The 12,616-nt window shown below is 33.9% G+C and overlaps 1 non-coding gene across 1 annotated transcript; it reads left to right on the forward strand.

The window, feature by feature from the left end:
• The first annotated feature begins 1,049 nt into the window (after positions 1-1,049).
• Positions 1,050-1,156, forward strand: LOC138158546 (U6 spliceosomal RNA). The gene has a single exon (XR_011167672.1). It is a non-coding gene; the product is annotated as a U6 spliceosomal RNA (small nuclear RNA).
• The last annotated feature ends 11,460 nt before the right edge of the window (positions 1,157-12,616 follow it).

Raw genomic sequence — 12,616 nt, forward strand, 5'->3', positions numbered from 1 at the left:
TCTGAGGCCAGATCCAAACTCAAGTCCTCCTGACTCCAGGGCCAGCACTTTACTCACTGAGCCACCTAGCTGCCCCTCTCATGCTTCTCTTGCTTCTTGTATTTGAATGTCAAATTTTCTATTCATCTCTGGTTTTTCCATCAAGAATGCTTGAAAGTCCTGTATTTCATTGAATGACCATATTTTCCCCAGAAACATTATACTCAGTTTTGCTGGGTAGGTGATTCTTGGTTTTAAACCTAGCTCCTTTGACCTCCTGAATATCATATCCCAAGCCTTTTGAGCCCTTTAGGTAGAAGCTGCTAGATCTTGTGTTATCCTGATTGTATTTCCACAATATTCAAATTGTTTCTTATTGTCTGCTTGTAAAATTTTCTCCTTGGTTTGGGAAATCCAGAACCTGGCTATAATTTTGCTAGGAGTTTTCTTTTTGGGATTTTTTTCAAGAGGTGATCAGTGAATTCTTTCAATTTATATTTTGCTCTTTGGTTCTGAAATATCAGGGCAATTATCCTTGAAGATTACTTGAAGTATGATTTCTAGGTTCTTTTTTTGATCATGGCTTTCAGGTAGTTTAATACTTTTTAATTTATCTCTTCTGGATCTATTTTCCAGGTCAGTAATTTTGTCAAGGAGATATTTTTTGTCAAGGAGATATTTCACATTGTCTTCTATTTTTTCATTTCTTTGGATCTTTTTAATAGCATCTTGATTTCTCATAAAGTCATTAACTTCCATTTGCTCCAACCTAATTATTTTTAAATTAAATTTTATGTTTATTTTTAGTTTACATCATTCACTTCCACAAGATTTTGAGTTACAAATTTTCTTCCCGTCTTTTCCCTACCCCCGCCCTAAAACAGTGATCTCACTGTATACTCCCTCCCCCAATCTTCTCTCTTGTATATCCTCCCCCATCGCCCCTCTGACTTTCCAATAGGGCAAGATGGATCTCTATACCCCAATGCCTGTATATATTATTTCTCAATTGCATGTAAAAAAAATAATAATATTTTTAAACTAATTTGATTTTAAAACTTTGAATTCTGGTGGTCACTTTGGCAGCACATATACTAAAATTGGAATGATACAGAGAAGATTAGCATGGCCCCTGCAGAAGGATGAAATGCAAATTCATGAAGTGTTCCATATTTTTAGGGGTGGCCAGGTAGTTCAGTGAGTAAGAGCATTGACCCTAGAGTCGGGATGACCTGGGATTGAATCTGGGCTCATATACTTAGCACCACACCCAGAAATAACTGGCTGTGTAACCTTGAGCAAGTTACTTAACCCCAATTGCTTAAAAAAATTGAATTCCAGATTCTTTCCCTTTCTTCCTCATCACCCACCCTTACTGGGAAGATAGGCAATTCAGTATAGGTTGTAAATGTGTGGCTATGCAAAACATTTCCATAGTGGATATATTGCAAAAGACTGACTTTATTTCCCTCCATCCTATCCCTCCCCCCTTTGTTCTTTTCTCTGCTTTGACCCTGTCCCTTTTCAAAAGTGTGTTTCTAACTTCCCTCCCCCCAAACCTTCCCTCCCCTCCATCATCACCACTTCTATCCCCTTCTCCCCTACTCTCCTGTATGGTGAGATACCCTATTTAGTGTGTATGTCATTCCCTCCCTAAGCCAAATTCAATGAGAGTAAGGCTGACCCATTTCCTCTTGCCTTCTTGTTCTTCCCCTCCTGTGTAACAATTATCCCTTGCCTCTTCTATATGAGATAATTTACCCCATTTTGTTTCTCCCCATCCCCTCTCATTCCTCTCTCACCTCTCAATTTCACCTTTTAAGCATCATCCCTTCCTATTCAATTGGTCCTGTGCCCTCTGTCTATGTATGCCTGTACACATGCAAGTAAAATATGTACCTCTCTATTACTAACTTTAGGAAGACCCTAAACATGAATGAAAACCTAAGTTTAAAATAAATCTTCCCTGGGTATGGCAAGGGCAGGGCTATAGTGAGTCAAAGTGTATGAAAAAAGTAGGGCTGACCTTCTAGGAGGCCAAGTTCTCTTCAGTATGAAACCATCCAGATCTCAGGTATAGGTTCAGAGCAGAGTGATCTTTTAGTGAAGTCGGACAGGGTATAGCACCCTTGGGCTCAGTAGTAATTCAAATTGTTAGAAGTGAATCCATAGTTTTCATCATTTCTTTTGTTACATCAAAATTTTGATACATTTAGAAAATATATTAATCTATTCCTAGTTTGATACCTATTTTGTTTACTATTCTTTCCTAAAATAAAATGTGTTGCTATAAATATTCCTGTGTGTATATGTGTTCATATACATACATATATGCATGTATACACACATATGTGTGTATGTGTGTGCATGTGTGGGTGTAAATAATTTACCTTTAGGGAGTACATGCTCAATAGTAGTGGTAGGCTCTTCAGCAGTATTTGTTGTAAGGTATTTGACATTTGTTAAAATTCAATTTTATTTTATTTTCACATTTAAATTCTCTCCTACCTACCCCCTCTCTCACCTTCATATCCATTGAGAAATTAGGAAAAACAAAACCCATTAGGAACATATGTAGTCAAAGGGAAAACAAATTCTGACTATGGAGACCTTGGGCTACCTTATGGGACTGACTAAGGGTGACAGTTTTAACGATTTAAAGTTCCTGGGTATTGCTTACACATGTATCCCAAGAATGTCAAAGGTAAAGTGTATTAAGGCTCCTTTTTGGTGAATCCACTATAAATTGGCACCAAGAAGATAGTAAAGAAATATCAGAATCTTTGGACTAGACACAATTATTCCTCTTTAGGCTCTTGTTATTGACTTACTTGGATCCCCATGGATAGTAACCTGGGCGGCCAAATCTATATATCTGTTCATCTGCAACCTTTGTGAAGGTTTGTTTATTTCTGGGGGAAATGGTTTGCTTTATTCATTATTTGCCCCACTGATTCAATCTTGCCAAATCATAAGCTTGAATCTGGGACCAATGTGCACTTGCACTAAGTCATTGGATCAAAAGTTGTATACATTTTAGTGACTTTGGGTGCATAGTTTCAATTTTTTTAAGAATGGTAGAAAACAATGAATAACCTCAACAACTGCTCATTTAAGTTTCTATCTTATCACATTCAGTTCCAGAATGATGAATTTTTTCTTCTTTTGACACCTTTTTTTCAGTCTCATAGATGGAAAGTGGGACTACAATACTTTTAATCATTAATAATGTCAAAAATATGTTCATATGGCTATTAATAAATTGCAGTTATTCGTTTCAGAACTGCTTCTTCACATGTATTTGATCATCATCTATCAAGTAATGGTTTCCTTCTATATTTATAGGTACTTTTTATATATTGGCTATGAGATCTTTATCAGATAATTTTTCCTTGAAGTGTTAAAAAGAAGGTTTTGTTTCTGAGCCTAACTGGATTTATTTTGCTTTTGAAGTTTTTCAACTTATGGAATTGAAATTGTCTATTCTGTTTTTAGGACCATTTCTGCCTAACATTCTTAGAGCACAAGAGAATTTCAGAGGTCAGAAAGAGAGCTTTGTGACATGACATAGAGACTAGCCAGGAGTTCTTAAGGAGGAAAATAGCAGTAATGAGACTAGGTGGTGGTGACAGAAGAAGCAGGGGATTCATGACCTATTAAGCCAGGGATCAGTAAGGAGCCTGGCAAATGGTAAGAAAGAGACTATGGAAGCTCTATTGCCTAGATCCATTTCTGTGTCACAGTTCAAGGGCAGAGGAGCACTTTAGATCAAGAGTGAACAGGGACCATGAGGAGCAGAAGTGCTTTTGGTCACAAGGAATCAAAGTCCCTAAAGAGAAATATCACTTCCAGTCCCAAAAGAATAGGAATCCTGAGGAGCAGTGTTTATTACAATTCCAAGGGATTAGGATCCCTTCCTACGTTAGAACCAGAGCATAGACCAGGAGAGTAATGACTACTCCTCACCTAAGAACATACGACCTTGGAAGCATTGAAAACTTTTATAACCCCAGAACTAGCTCTGAAAAAGGCCATGCAAAAAAAAACTCCTAAAGTTTGGGGTAGTGTCCCTCTTCACCTTCAAAAAAGGAACAGACATAATTTCACAAGCAGATTAAAATTAATAAATAGGGTGGAAAGTGAGAAAAACACAAATGAACTTGATCATAAAAATTTACTATCTTGACATGGAAGATCAAGACCAAACTCAGGAGAATATGGAGTTAAACAGCACAAGCAAAGCTTCAAAGAAATATGTGAATTAGACACAACCAAAAAAAATACATGAAGAGTTAAAAATTATTTTAAAAATCAAATAAGAGTGGTAGAGGAAAATCCAATCTGACTGGTAAAATGTGGTAGCTCAGAGTTGTTTTGATTTGCATTTCTCTAATCAATAGTGATTTAGAGCATTTTTTCTTATGCTTATAGTTATCTTTAATTTATTCCTCTGAAAACTGCCTGTTGATATCCTTTAACCATTTATCAGTTGGGGAATGGCTTGTATTCTTATAGATTTGACTCAATTCTCTGTATATTTTAGAAATGAGGCCTTTATCAGAGACACTGGGTGTAAAAATTATTTCCAATTTTCCACTTCCCTCCTTTTTTGTACAAAAGCTTTTTAATTAAATACAATCAAAATTATTCATTTTGCATTTCATAATGGTCTCTAACACTTGTATGGTCATAATGTCTTCCCTTCTCCATAAATTTGACAGGTAAACTATTCCTTGCTCTCCTCGATTGCTTACAGTATCAGCCTTTACACGTAGATTGTGCACCCATTTTGACTTGATTTTGATATATGGTAAAAGATATTGATCTATACACAACTTCTTCCATACTATTTACAAGTTTTCCCAGCAGTTTTTGACAAAGAGTGAGTTCTTATCCCAGAAGCTGGGGTCTTTGGGTTTATCAAACAGTACATTACTGCAGTCATTGACTGCTGTGTCTCATGTACTTAATCTATTTCACTGATCACTACTCTGTTCCTTAGATAGTATCAAGTAGTTTTGATGACTGCTGCTTTATAATACAGATTAAAATCTGGTATAGCTAGGCTACCTTCCCTAGCATTTTTTTTTCATTAATTTCCTGGATATTCTGCATCTTTTTTTCTTCCAGATAAATTTTGTTACTATTTTTTTTTCTACCTCTATAAAATTTTTTGGTAGATTGATTGATATGGCACTAAATATATAAATTAATTTAGGTAAAATTGTCATCTTTTTATAGTAGCTCAACCTAGACATGAGGAACTGATTTTTTTTCCAGTTATTTAGATCTGACTTTATTTGCATGAAAAATGTTTTGTAATTGTGCTCATATAGGTTCTGGGTTTGTTTTGGCAGGTAGACTCCCAAATATTTTATAATATCTACAGTAACTTTAAATGGAATTTCTCTTTCTATTTCTTGTCACTGGATTTCATTAGAAATGTATAGGAATATAGTAATCTACTGTTTGATAAACCCAAAGACCCCAGTTTTGGGGATAAGAACTCACTATTTGACAAAAACTGCTGAGAAAACTGGAATGCAGTATGGCAGAAACTGGGCATAGACCATTATCTAACACCATAAAAAATCAAGTCTAAATGGGTATATGATCTAGGTATAAAGGGTGATACTGTAAGCAGTCTGGGAAAGCAAGGAATAGTTTACTGTCAGATTTGTGGAGAGTAGAAGACATTATGACCAAACAAGAATCAGAGAGCATTATAAAATGCAAAATTGATCATTTTGATTACATTAAATTGAAAAGCTTCTGTACAAACAAAGCCAATGTAACCAAGATTAGGAGGGAAGTGGAAAATTGGAAAGAATTTTTACAACCTATGTCTCTGATAAAGGACTCATTTCTAAAAGATACAGAGAATGGAGTCAAATCTATAAGAATACATGTTATTCCCCAATTGATAAATGGTCAAAGGATATCAACAGGCAGTTTTCAAAGGAAGAAATTTAAAATATTTATAAGCATATGAAAAAATCCTCTAAATCCCTATTGATTAGAGAAATGCAAATCAAAACAACTCTGACGTACCACATCTTACCAGGCAGATTGGCTAAGATGACAAAACAGGAAAATGAAAATGCTGGAGAGGATGTGGAAAAATTGGAATGCTAATTCATTGCTGGTGGAGCTGTGAACTGATCCAACAATTCTGGAGAGCAATCTGGAATTATGCCCAAAGGACTAAAAATTATTTCATACCCCTTGACTCAGCAATACCACTTCTAGGGTTGTATCCCAAAGAGATTATAGAAGTGGGAGAAAGACCCATATGTAAAAAAATATTTATAGCAACTCTTTTTGTGGTGGCAAAGTATTGGAAATTAAGGGGGTGCCCATAAATTGTGGAATGGCTGAACAAGTTGTGGCATATGCATATAATGAAATACTATTGTGCTATAAGAAAGGAGGAGCAGATGGACTTCATATTTACCTGGAGAGGCTTATACCAACTGATGCTGAGAGAGAAGATTAGAGTCAAGAGAAATTTGTACAAAATTACAGACACAATATATGTGTGATGACCAACTTTGATAGACTGGACTCTTCTCAGCAATGCAAGGTTATAAGTCAACCCCAAAAGACTCATGATGGAGAGAGATGTCTACATCCAGAGAAAGAACTGAGTTTGAATCCAGATTAAGCAAACTAGCTGCTCTTTTTAGTTTTCTTCTTTGGTTTTGTTTTCTCTTTCCCATTCTTCATTCCATCTGATACAATCCTTCTTTATAATCTGACTAATGTCTAATGTGAAAGTATTTGCAGATCCTATACTTGATTGTATGCCACCATGGGGGGGGTAGATAAGGGAAGGAGAGAAAATTTGAAACTCAAGAAACTGTGGAACTGAATCTTGTAAACTAAAAGTAAACAAATTAATACAGACCAAAAAATTTTTAAAAAGAGAAAAAAATTAGATAGGAATGCTGAGGATATATGTGGGTTTATTTTATATCTGGCAGTTTTCCTAAATTTGTTTATTATCTCATGTATTTTTTGTTTGATTCTCTAGTATTCTCTAAGTATATCATCATATCATCTGCAAAGAGTGATAGCTTAGTCTATTCTTTGCCTCATCTGAGTCGTTCAATTTCTTTTTCTTCTCTTGTTGCTACTGCTAATATTTCTAGTACCAAATTGAATATGAGGGTTGATAATGGACATCCTTGTTTCACCCCTGATCTTTTTGGCAATGCATCTATCTTATCCCTATTACATATAATACTTTTTGATGGTTTTAGATAGATGTCACTTATTGTTTTAAGGTTTTCTTTCTAGTGTTTTTAATAGGAATGGGTGTTGTATTTTGTAAAAAGCTTTTTCTGCATCTATTGAGAAAATCATATGATTTTTAACCAGTTTTATACTGATAGTTTTCCTAATGTTGAACCATCCTTGAATTCCTGGAATAAATCCTACTGATCAATGTGTATGATATTAGTGATAAGTTGCTGTAGTCTTTGTGCTAAGATTCTGTTTAAAAATTTTCCATCTATATTCATGAGGGAAAGTGTTCTATAATTTTCTTTCTCCATTTTATCTCTTCCTGATTTGGGTATCAGTACCATATTTGTGTCATTAAAAAAAAATTGGTACGACTCCTTCCTCTCCAATTTTCCCAAATAGTTTGTAGAGTATTGGAATCAGTTGTTCTTGAAGTGTTTGATTAAATTTTCTAGTAGATCCATATTGCCCTGGAGATATATTCCTAGAGAATTCAATTTCTTTTTCTGAAGTGGGGTTATTCAAGTATTTTATTTCCAGTCTAGTTAATCTAGGCAACTTATATTTTTATAAATATTCATCCATTTCACAAAGATTTTCAAAGTTATGGGCATATAATTGAGTAAAATAATGCTTAATGATTGTTTTAATTTCCTCTTCATTGGAGGTGGATTCAACCTTTTCACTTTTGATACTTATTATTTGGTTTTCTTCTCTCTTTTCTTTATATTACTTTTACTCAAGGTCTATCAATTTTATTGTTTTTTTAATAAAACCAGCTCTTAGTTTTATTTATTAATTCAATAGTTTTCTTAATTTCAATTTTATTAATCTCTCCTTTGGTTCTCAGATTTTATAATTTAGTATTTAATTGAGGATTTTCAATTTGTTTTTTCTAGTTTTTTAGTTGCATGCCAAATTTATTGATTTCCATTTTCTCTATTTTATTCATATATGCACTCAGAGATATAAAACTTCCCCTAAGAACTGCTTTCACTGAATCCCACAAGTCTTGGTATGTTGTCTCACTGTTGTCATTTTCTTGAATGAAGTTACTGTTTGTTTATATAATTCCTTGTTTGACACCCTCAGTCTTGAGGATTAAAATATTTAGTTTCTAATTAGTTTTTATCTATCCTTCCACGACCCTTTATTATATATAATTTTTATTGCATCATGATCTCAGAAGATACATTAAATTTTTCTGCCTTTCTGCACTGAATTGTGAGGTTTTTATAGCCTACTACATGGTCACTTTTTGTGTATATGCCATGTACCACTGAGAAGAAGGTATATTCCTTTTTATCCCCATTCAATTTTCTCCAGAGGTCTATCATATTTACCTTCTCTAAAATTCTATTCACCTACTTAACTTTTTTCTTGTTTATTTTGAGGTTAGATGTATCAGGTTCAGAGAGGTGGAGACTGAGGTCCCCCACTAGTATAGTTTTGCTATCTATTTTTTCCTCTAAGCCCCTTAACTTCTAATCTAGTAATTTGGATGTTATACTGCTTGGTGCATGTATGTCTAGTAATGATATTGCTTCATTTCCAGTGGTGTCTTTTAGCAGTATATAGTTTCCTTCCTTATCTCTTTTAATTAGATATATTTTTGCTTTTGCTTTATCTGAGATAAAGATTACTACCCCTGTTTTTTTTTTACTTTAGCTGAAGCTTAATATATTTTGCTCCAGCCTTTTGCATTTACCCCATGTGTATCCCTCTATTTCAAATGTGTTTCTTTTAGAAAACATATTGTAGGATTATGGTTTTTAATCCATTCTGCTATGCACCTCCATTTTATGGGGGAGTTCATTACATTCACATTCACAGTTATGATTACTATCTGTGTCTTTCCCTCCATCCTATTCCCTCCTGTTTGTGCTTTTCTTTCTCCCTTTTACCTTCCCCTCCTTAAGAGTTTTCCTTTCACCATCACATCCCTCAATATTCCCTCCCTATCAACCCCCCTCCCTTTTTCTACCGTACTCCCTTTACTACTTCCTTCCCTTCTAACCACCCTCCTTTTTTCTTAGCCCTCCCCCACCTCACTGCCTGTAGGGTATGACAGATAGTTTTATACTTAATATAGAATGTTATTTACTTCTTGAACCAAGATTGATGAAAATAAATCTCATATAGTGCTTCTCTTCCTCCCCTCTTTCCCTCTAGGGAAGGTGGAATGTGATGATTCCATGAGACAAGCAGCAAAAAACAAAAACAAAACAATAAAAATTAGAAGAAAATGTGAAATATCCCATCAGAAATATTGAACAGGAAAATAGATCAAGGAGAGATAATATTAGAATTATTGGATTACCTAGAAACTAGAATTTAAAGAAAGAAGACTCTAGTCAACATATTTCAAGAAATTCTTGAGGAAAACTGCCCTCATATTCTAGAATCAGAGGGTAAAATAGAAATTGAAAGAATCCACCAATCACCACCTGAAGAGTTCAAAAACAAAAAAAAATTCAAAATTATTACAGTCAAATTTAAGACTTCCCATGTCAAAGAGAATACTGTAAGGAGGCAGAAAGAAACTATTCAGATATTATGGAACCATAGTCAGGATGACACAAGATTTAGCAGTTTCTATGTTAAAAGAAAAAAGGCCTTGAAACATGGTATTATGTAAAGGAAAAGAGCTGGGATTACAATCAACAATAACCTACTCAGGAAAATTGGGTCTAATCTTTCAAGGGGAAAAAATGGTCATTTAAAGAATAGAGGGGCGGCTAGGTGGTACAGTGAATAGAGGACTGGAATAGAGTCAGGAAGATGAGTTCAAATCCGGCCTCAGACACTTATCACTTACTAGCCATGTGACCTTGGGCAAGTCACTTAGCCCCAACTGCCTTTCCTCCCCCCCCTCCAAAAAGCAAAGAAAAAATAGAGGATTTTCAAGCCTTGCTAATGAAAATGCCAGAGATGTATAGAAAATCTGACTTTCAAATATAAGACTCAAGAGAAGCATAAAAAAGGTAAACATGAAAGAGAAGTCACAAGAGACTCAACAAGGTCAAACTGATTAATTTCAATATGGGTAAATGATACATGGAACTTCTAGGAGCTTTATAATTAAAAGGATAATTAGAAAAATTCAACACAAAAGGCAAGGGAGAAAATTAATTTTGTTAGAATAATGGTTTATAAAAAAGATGGGCAAGAAAAAGTGTTGCCCTGGGAGAAGGGGAAGGGAGAGGAAGAATGGAGAAAATAATCTCACATAAAAAAGGCAAACAAGGAAGAACTTTAATATGAGAGAAAATAGTGGCTAGGTGAGCAATGCTTGAAACTCACTTTCATCTGGTTCAAAGGGATGTGTTTGTGTATGTGTGTGTACATAGAAGTGTATCTCAACTGTGAAGTAGGAGGGGAAGGGGATGAGAGATTTATAGAAGAAATAAAATAACCCTATCTTCTAAAAAGTAATTGAACAATCCATCAATGAGCTCCCTAAGAAAATCTTTTCAGGATCAGATGGATTTACAAGTGAGTTCATGAAAACATTCAAAAAATAATGAATTCCAGCACTGTATAAATTATTTGAAAAAATAGATAAAGAAGTAATCTTACAAAATACCATTTATGACACAAATATAATTTTAAAACCCAAACCAGGGAGAGCAACAATAGACAAAGAAAATTATAGACAAATTTTCTTAATGGATATTGATGAAAAAAAATTTAAATAAAATACTAGCAAAGAGATTGCAAAAAAATCATACTCTATGATGAGGTATGATTTATACCAAGAATGCAGAGCTGGTTTAATATTAGGAAAAATATAAGCAAAATGTACCAAATCAATAACAAAAAACAACAAAAATCATATATCAATCCAAGATCCAAGCTTTAGACAAAAATTTCTGGCAAAACTGGAAAGCGGTTTGGAAGAAACTAGGCCAAGACCAGCATCTCACATTGTAGATTAAAACAATGTGAAAATGTATAAATTATTTGGAAATAGTGATATTAGTAAACTAGGGGAGCACAGGAAAAAAAATGTGCCTATTAGTAATATGAATAAGGAATGAATTTATGACCAAAAGAAATAGAGAACATCATGGAAAGTAAATAAATAATTTTGATATGTAGTTAAAACATTTTTACACAAACAAAATGAATGTAACCAAAATTGAAAGGAAAACTTCAAAATGGGAATTTCACAGGAATTTTGTCTGATAAAGGCCTCATTTCTCAAAGAAAATAGTAAACTAAGATAAATTTATAAAAATATGAGCCATCCACAAAATTGAGAAAAGTTCAAAGACATAAGCAGTTTTCAAAAGAAGAAATCAAATCTATCAATAGTCATGTAAAAGACTCTTAATCACAATTAATTCGAATAATGCAAATAAGATGATTCTGAGATACCCTCTCTCCCTTATCAGATTGGCTAATATGACAAAATAGGAAAATGACAAATGATGAAGGAAATGTAGAAAAATTGGGACACTAAAGTTTATTGGCAGTGAACTATTCCAACAGCTCTGGACAACAATTTGGAACTATGCCCTAAAGGTTATAAAACTTTGTATGTCCTTTGACCCAGCTTTACCACTTCTAAATCTGTATCCCAAAGAGATAAAAAGAAGTATAAAGGACCTATTTGTACAAAAACATTTATAGCGGCTCTTTTTGTGGGGGCAAAGAATTGAAAACTGAGGTGACGGCCATCAATTTGGGTATGGCTGAACAAATTGTGTTAAATGATTGTGATAGAATACTATTGGGCAGGATGTTTTCAGAAAAACCTGAGAAGTCTTATGTGAACTGATGTAAAGTGAGAAAGAGGAGAGCTAGGATAATATTTTACATAGCAGCAATCATGATAAACTATCTGATCAGTACATTGATCCAAGACAAATCCAAAGGACTCATGATGAAAAACACTACTCACTTCAGGATAGAGAACTAATGAACTCTGAGAGCAGCATACTTTTTTACTTTCTTCATTTTTCCTGTTTGTGAGTGTGTTTTCTTTTGCAAAATGACTGATGTGGATATATGTTTTACATAATTTCATATGTATTTTTATATATATTTTTGTATATAAATCATTAATTATTTTTTAGCTAGTTATGGTATATGGTGCAAAATGCTCCATAAACTTGGTCTTATAAGCTACTTATTAATTTTCTCAGTATTTTTAAATAAAATATAGAATCTTTACCCTGACAATAGATATACTTGGGTGGCCTTTGATTCAAGGTTATATTAGTTCAATATGTTCCATTTATTAAAATTCTATTTTTTTATCCAGTACCAAATGTTTTTGATGACTATTACTTTGTAGTATACTTTGAGAAATGGTACTGTTTATGATGGCTAGCTGTACTTTTCTCTCCATCATATCTTACATTAATGTTTTCTCTTGTGCACCAAT

The sequence above is a fragment of the Petaurus breviceps genome, unplaced genomic scaffold (genome assembly GCF_028583685.1).
Source record: "Petaurus breviceps papuanus isolate PSGF00001 unplaced genomic scaffold, PetGlider_PUasm1.0 174, whole genome shotgun sequence".
In the NCBI taxonomy this organism is placed as follows: Eukaryota; Metazoa; Chordata; class Mammalia; order Diprotodontia; family Petauridae; genus Petaurus; species Petaurus breviceps.